The 7589-nt window shown below is 49.8% G+C and overlaps 1 pseudogene; it reads left to right on the forward strand.

The window, feature by feature from the left end:
• The first annotated feature begins 7218 nt into the window (after positions 1–7218).
• Positions 7219–7338, forward strand: LOC144890250 (5S ribosomal RNA; annotated as a pseudogene).
• Positions 7339–7589: the final 251 nt, after the last annotated feature.

Here is a 7589-nt window from a genome sequence, read left to right on the forward strand (position 1 = left end):
TCCTCCTCCTGGACACCATACCACCCTGCAGTCTTGTGGGCTTTCTTTCCTCCTCCTGGACACCATACCACCCTGCAGTCTTGTGGGCTTTTTTTCCATCTCCTGGACACCGTGCCACCCTGCAGTCTTATAGGCTTTTTTTCCTCCTCCTGGACACCATGCCACCCTGCCGTCTTGTGGGCTTTTTTTCCTCCTCCTGGGCACCATACCACCCTGCACTCTTGTCAGCCATTTTTCCTCCTCCTGGAGACGATACCACCCTGCACTCTTGTTGGCTTTTCGTCCTCCTCCTTGGCACCATACCACCCTGCAGTCTTGTGGGCTTTTTTTCCTCCTCCTGGACACCATACCACCCTGCAGTCTTGTACGCTTTTTTTCCTCCTCCTGGACACCAAACCACCCTGCAGTCTTGTGGGCTTTTTCCTCCTCCTGGACACCATACCACCCTGCAGTCTTGAAGGCTTTTTTACCCCTCCTGGACACCATACCACCCTGCAGTCTTGTGGGCTTTTTTTTCTCCTGCAGGGGGAGGGAGTGTTGTTGGCTTTTTTTTCTCCTGCAGGGGGAGTGTTGTCGGCATTTTTTTCTCCTGCAGGTGGAGTGTTGTTGGCTTTTTTTTTCTCCTGCAGGGGGAGTGTTGTCGACTTTTTTTTCTCCTGCAGGGGGAGTGCTGTTGGCTTTTTTTTTCTCCTGCAGGGGGAGTGTTGTCGGCTTTTTTTCTCCTGCAGGCAGGGTGTTGTTGGCTATTTTTTTCTCCTGCAGGGGGAGAGTTGTAGGCTTTTTTTCTCCTGCAGGGAGAGTGCTGTTGCCTTTTTTTTCTCCTGCAGGGGGAGAGTTGTAGGCTTTTTTTCTCCTGCAGGCAGAGTGTTGTTGGCTTTTTTTCCTCCTCCAGGGGGAGTGCTGTTGGCTTTTTTTTTCTCCTGCAGGGGGAGTCTTGCAGGCTTTTTTTCTCCTGCAGGGGGAGGGAGTGTTGCAGGGTTTTTTTTTCTCCTGCAGGGGGAGGGTTGTAAGATTTTTTTTCTCCTGCAGGGGGAGTCTTGGAGGCTTTTTTTCTCCTGCAGGGGGAGGGAGTGTTGTAGGGTTTTTTTTCTCCTGCAGGGGGAGTGTTGTAAGTTTTTTTTTCTCCTGCAGGGAAAGTGATGTTGGCTTTTTTTTCTCCTGCAGGGGGAGGGTTGTTTTGATTGTCTGCGATTTGTGCTGTCTGACACGCTCGCTGGTATGTTCGTTTTTGCCACACTACTCCTCGCCTTCAACTACAACTACCTCTACTACGAGCCTTCAACTACTACGAACGACCACGAGTACTTCCACCACCCCTATTGGCCTACTACGATTACAACGAGCCCACTTTTATCAGTACCGCCACTGCGACTACGACTACGACTACTAGCTGACTACTACCACTCCCACGAGCCGAATAAAAACCACTCGTACTACTGCCACCACTACCATTACCGATAAGGAATTGGAAAGAATGCGAGGGTTCTCCATTGAAAAAGAAGATCGTGATGGAAAGAAAAGTTTCAAATGGAAATTAAAAGTAAACTCGAACGTCACTCAGAAGCGAGCATACCTCCACCAGGTGCACAGGTCACGTTTTGTATTCCAGAGTTCCCCTTAACTACCATAACTTTTTGAGATATCCTGCCAGAGGCTATATTGTTTGGCCCGATGGTGAAGAATCACTTTAAAATTCTACGAGATGGGTCCGGATCCAGATCTTCACCAAAATTGAATCGATTCTTCCTTGTCACACACACAACCTCTCCACCAAGCTTCGTCCAAATCCGTCCATAACGTTTTGAGATATCCTGCTGGATGTATCGTTTTTGGCCCTGTCTCCCAATGGTGAAGAATCATTTTAAAGAATTGTCGGAGCCGGCTCCGATTCCGGATCTTCACCAAAATCGAATCATTTCGTCTTTGTCACACACGCCACATCTCTGCCGAATTTAGTCCGAATCCGTCTACAACCTTTTGAGATATCCTGTTCACAAACGGACAGACAGACAAACAGACAGGGGTAAAAAACACAACCTCCATCCACCGTTGGTGGCAGAAAATACGAAACTCCCAACTGGGAAACATTTTTAATCCTTCAAGTATTTACAAAGAGAATCAGTTATTTCCTATGACCATACCACCTTGAATACGCTTGACTCTCGTCCCATCTCGGAAACTAAGCAGGTTCGAGCCCGGTTAGTACCTGGATGGGAGACCGCCTGGTAACACCAGTTGGGTGTTGTAGGCTTTTTTTTCTCCTGCAGGGGGAGTCTGGGTCTGCTTTTTTTCCTCCGACTGGACACCATACCACCCTGCAGGCTTGTAGGCTTTTTTTCCTCCTCCTGGACACCATGCCATCCTGCAGTCTTGTGGGCTTTTTTTCCTCCTCCTGGACACCATGCCACCCTGCAGTCTTGTGGGCTTTTTTTCCTCCTCCTGGACACCATACCACCCTGCAGTCTTGTGGGCTTTTTTTCCTCTCCTGGACACCATACCACCCTGCAGTCTTGGAGGCTTTTTTTCCTCCTCCTCGACACCATGCCACCCTGCAGTCTTGGAGGCTTTTTTTCCTCCTCCTCGACACCATGCCACCCTGCAGTCTTGTAGGCTTTTTTTCCTCCTCCTTGACACCATACCACCCTGCAGCCTTGTTGGCTTTTTTTTTCCTCCTCCTGGACACCATACCACCCTGCAGTCTTGTAGGCTTTTTTTCCTCCTCCTGGACACCATGCCACCCTGCTGTCTTGGAGGCTTTTTTTCCTCCTCCTTGACACCATACCACCCTGCAGCCTTGTTGGCTTTTTTTTCCTCCTCCTGGACACCATACCACCCTGCAGTCTTGGAGGCTTTTTTTCCTCCTCCTGGACACCATGCCACCCTGCAGTCTTGTAGGCTTTTTTTCCTCCTCCTGGACACCATACCACCCTGCAGTCTTGTAGGTTTTTTTTCCATCTCCTGGACCCCATGCCACCCTGCAGTCTTATAGACTTTTTTTCCTCCTCCTGGACACCATGCCACCCTGCAGTCTTGGAGGCGTTTTTTCCTCCTTGACACCATACCACCCTGCAGTCTTGTGGGCTTTTTTTCCTCCTCCTGGGCACCATTCCACCCTGCACTCTTGTCAGCTATTTTTCCTCCTCCTGGACACCATGCCACCCTGCAGTCTTGGAGGCTTTTTTTCCTCCTCCTGGACACCATGCCACTCTGCAGTCTTGTAGGCTTTTCTTCCTCCGACTGGACACCATACCACCCTGCAGTCTTGTGCGCTTTTTTCCCTCCTCCTGGACACCATACCACCCTGCAGTCTTGTGGGCTTTTTTTCCTCCTCCTGGACACCATACCACCCTGCAGTCTTGGAGGCTTTTTTTCCTCCTCCTCGACACCATGCCACCCTGCAGTCTTGTAGGCTTTTTTTCCCCCTCCTGGACACCATGCCACCCTGCTGTCTTGTAGGCTTTTTTTCCTCCTCCTGGACACAATGCCACCCTGCTGTCTTGGAGGCTTTTTTCCTCCTCCTTGACACCATACCACCCTGCAGCCTTGTTGGCTTTTTTTTCCTCCTCCTGGACACCATACCACCCTGCAGTCTTGTAGGCTTTTTTTCCTCCTCCTGGACACCATGCCACCCTGCAGTCTTGGAGGCTTTTTTTCCTCCTCCTGGACACCATGCCACTCTGCAGTCTTGTAGGCTTTTTTTCCTCCGACTGGACACCATACCATCCTGCAGTCTTGTGGGCTTTTTTCCCTCCTCCTGGACACCATGCCACCCAGCTGTCTTGGAGGCTTTTTTTCCTCCTCCTCGACACCATGCCACCCTGCAGTCTTGTCGGCTTTTTTTCCTCCGACTGGACACCATACCACCCTGCAGGCTTGTGGGCTTTTTTTCCTCCTCCTGGACACCATACCACCCTGCAGTCTTGTGGGCTTTTTTTTCCTACTCCTGGACACCATACCACCCTGCAGTCTTGTAGGCTTTTTTCCATCTCCTGGACACCATGCCACCCTGCAGTCTTATAGGCTTTTTTTCCTCCTCCTGGACACCATGCCACCCTGCAGTCTTGTGGGCTTTTTTTCCTCCTCCTGGGCACCATACCACCCTGCACTTTTGTCAGCTATTTTTCCTCCTCCTGGAGACGATACCACCCTGCACTCTTGTTGGCTTTTTGTCCTCCTCCTGGACACCATACCACCCTGCAGTCTTGTGGGCTTTTTTTCTTCCTCCTGGACACCATACCACCCTGCAGTCTTGTTGGCTTTTTTTTCCTCCTCCTTGACACCATTCCACTCTACAGTCTTGTAGGATTTTTTTCCTCCTCCTGGACACCATGCCACCCTGCAGTCTTGTGGGCTTTTTTTCCTCCTCCTGGACACCATACCACCCTGCAGTCTTGTGGGCTTTTTTTCCTCCTCCTGGACACCATACCACCCTGCAGTCTTGGAGGCTTTTTTTCCTCCTCCTCGACACCATGCCACCCTGCAGTCTTGTAGGCTTTTTTTCCCCCTCCTGGACACCATACCACCCTGCACTCTTGTCAGCCATTTTTCCTCCTCCTGGAGACGATACCACCCTGCACTCTTGTTGGCTTTTTGTCCTCCTCTTGGACACCATACCACCCTGCAGTCTTGTAGGCTTTTTTTTCTCCTGCAGGGGGAGGGAGTGTTGTTGGCTTTTTTTCTCCTGCAGGGGGAGGGTTATTTTGATTGTCTGCGATTTGTGCTGTCTGACACGCTCGCTGGTATGTTCGTTTTTGCCGCACTACTCCTCGCCTTCAACTACAACTACCTCTACTACGAGCCTTCAACTACTACGAACGACCACGAGTACTTCCACCACCCCTATTGGCCTACTACGATTACAACGAGCCTACTTTTATCAGTACCGCCACTGCGACTACGACTACGACTACTAGCTGACTACTACCACTCCCACGAGCAGAATAAAAACCACTCGTACAACTGCCACCACTACCATTACCGAAAAGGAATTGGAAAGAATGCTAGGGTTCTCCATTGAAAAAGAAGATCGTGATGGAAAGAAAAGTTTCAAATGGAAATTAAAAGTAAACTCGAACGGCACTCAGAAGAGAGCATACCTCCACCAGGTGCACTGGTCACGTTTTGTATTCCAGAGTTCCCCTTAACTACCATAACTTTTTGAGATATCCTGCCAGATACGAGCTGTCTCCCTTGACATATCAAGGGCCTTTGATACGGTCTGGCACCCAGCTCTGCTCACCAAACTCTCCTCCTATGGTATCCATGGAAATCTCCATGCATGGCTTGCGGACTTCCTCTCTGGTCGTAGTCAACGTGTGGCCCTGAATGGATTTCTCTCATCTCCCCTTCCTGTTCAGGCTGGAGTTCCCCAAGGAAGTGTGCTGGGCCCTGTGCTTTTTCTGGTCTTTATCAATGATCTCTCTGACTCTCTGGAAAATCCTCTCTATCTCTTTGCTGATGACTCCACTCTCTGCCGCTCCATTCCTCTTCCCTCAGATCGGCAGTCTGCAGCCTCCTCACTCTCTGAAGACCTGGACAAAATCACAGACTGGTCAAACAAGTGGAACATGTCTTTCAATCCTGCCAAATCTCACTCTCTTACTATGTCTCTCCGAAAAGATCGACTGGACAACCCTCCCATCTACTTTCTCAACAATCCTCTCCAAGAAGTTCTGTCACTCAAGCTTTTGGGTCTCACTATCTGCCATGATCTTTCTTGGGAAAACCACATTTCCAAGCTGGCCTCCAAAGCCAGTCGCCGACTGGGCATCCTCCGTCGTGCGAAGTCCTTCCTCGGCACACCTGAGCTCCTCACCACTTACAAGGCTTTCATCCGCAGCTCAATGGAATACTGTTCTCCCCTATGGGCTGGTGCTCCTGCCTCACACCTGGCTCGGCTTCACGCTGTTGAATCCAAAGCTTTCAAAATCATTGGAATCTCCCGCGATGAAGCTATCTCTGAGGGCCTTTCACTCACTCACCGCAGGCAGGTAGGTGGTCTTTCTGTCTTCTACCGACTCCTCTCCGGCCTTGCTCCCCCAGCTCTCTCTGTGCTCTGTCCCCCAAATATTCCTACAGGTCGCACAAGATCTGCCAGCAACCCTCTGATGGTTAAACTGCCGAAATCTCGGCTCTCTGCTCACCTTCACTCTTTCATTCCTCTTTTCTCCCGCCTGTGGAACAAACTCCCACACTCCCTTCAATCCCTCTCCTCCCTCCAGGTCTTTAAAACAGCTGTTCACCACCATCTCTTATCTTCCCCCATCCATAACCTTGATCTTTTCTACCCCCACTAATTCACCCCAGATCCACCTTGTTTGAAATTCCAACTTATTTCCTGGAAATCCTGGCAGTGTCCATATGTTTCTACCTCTCCCACCCCCCCCCCCCCCCTTCACATGCCTCCCCCCCTTCACATGCCTCCCCCCCAAAGCCCTCTCCCTCCCACAGATCTCTCGATGTCTCCATGTCTCTCGGTCCCTGCTCTCAAATGTTGTGTTTGTGTCCTTCCCCCTCTCTCCCCATCTTGTCTACCGCTCCCGATGTTATTTGTTTTATGTGTCTGTTTGTCTTTCTGTGTGATTAATGTTCGCTCTTTCACGAGCCTCGATCTTGTATACAAAAAAAACAAAAACAAACAAAAAAAAAAATGTGTCCGTGCACGTTTTCATGTTTAATGTGTTAGCTCTTACAAGAGCCTCGATTCTGTATACAAAAAAAAAAAAAAAAGAAAAAAAAAAAGAGGCTATATTGTTTGGCCCGATGGTGAAGAATCACTTTAAAATTCTACGAGATGGGTCCGGATCCAGATCTTCACCAAAATTGAATCGATTCTTCCTTGTCACACACACAACCTCTCCACCAAGCTTCGTCCAAATCCGTCCATAACGTTTTGAGATATCCTGCTGGATGTGTCGTTTTTGGCCCTGTCTCCCAATGGTGAAGAATCATTTTAAAGAATTGTCGGAGCCGGATCCGATTCTGGATCTTCACCAAAATCGAATCATTTCGTCTTTGTCACACACGCCACATCTCTGCCGAATTTAGTCCGAATCCGTCTACAACCTTTTGAGATATCCTGTTCACAAATGGACAGACAGACAAACAGACAGGGGTAAAAAACATAACCTCCATCCACCGTTGGTGGCAGAAAATACGAAACTCTCACTTGGGAAACATTTTCAGTCCTTCAAGTATTTCCAAAGAGAATCCGTTATTGCCTACAACCATACCACCCTGAATACGCCCGATCTCGTCCGCTCTCGGAAGCTAAGCAGGTTCGGGCCCGGTTAGTATCCTCGATGGTAGACCGCCTGAGAACCCCGGGTGTTGTAGGCTTTTTTTTCTCCTGCAGGGGGAGCCTGGGTCGGCTTTTTTTCCTCCGACTGGACACCCACCATACCACCCTGCAGGCTTGTAGGCTTTTTTCCCTCCTCCTGGACACCATGCCATCCTGCAGTCTTGTAGGCTTTTTTTCCTCCTCCTGGACACCATGCCACCCTGCAGTCTTTGTGGGCTTTTTTTCCTCCTCCTGGACACCATACCACCCTGCAGTCTTGTGGGCTTTTTTTCCTCTCCTGGACACCATA

The sequence above is a fragment of the Myxine glutinosa genome, chromosome 1 (assembly GCF_964187855.1).
Source record: "Myxine glutinosa chromosome 1, kmMyxGlut1.1, whole genome shotgun sequence".
Classification (NCBI taxonomy): Eukaryota; Metazoa; Chordata; class Myxini; order Myxiniformes; family Myxinidae; genus Myxine; species Myxine glutinosa.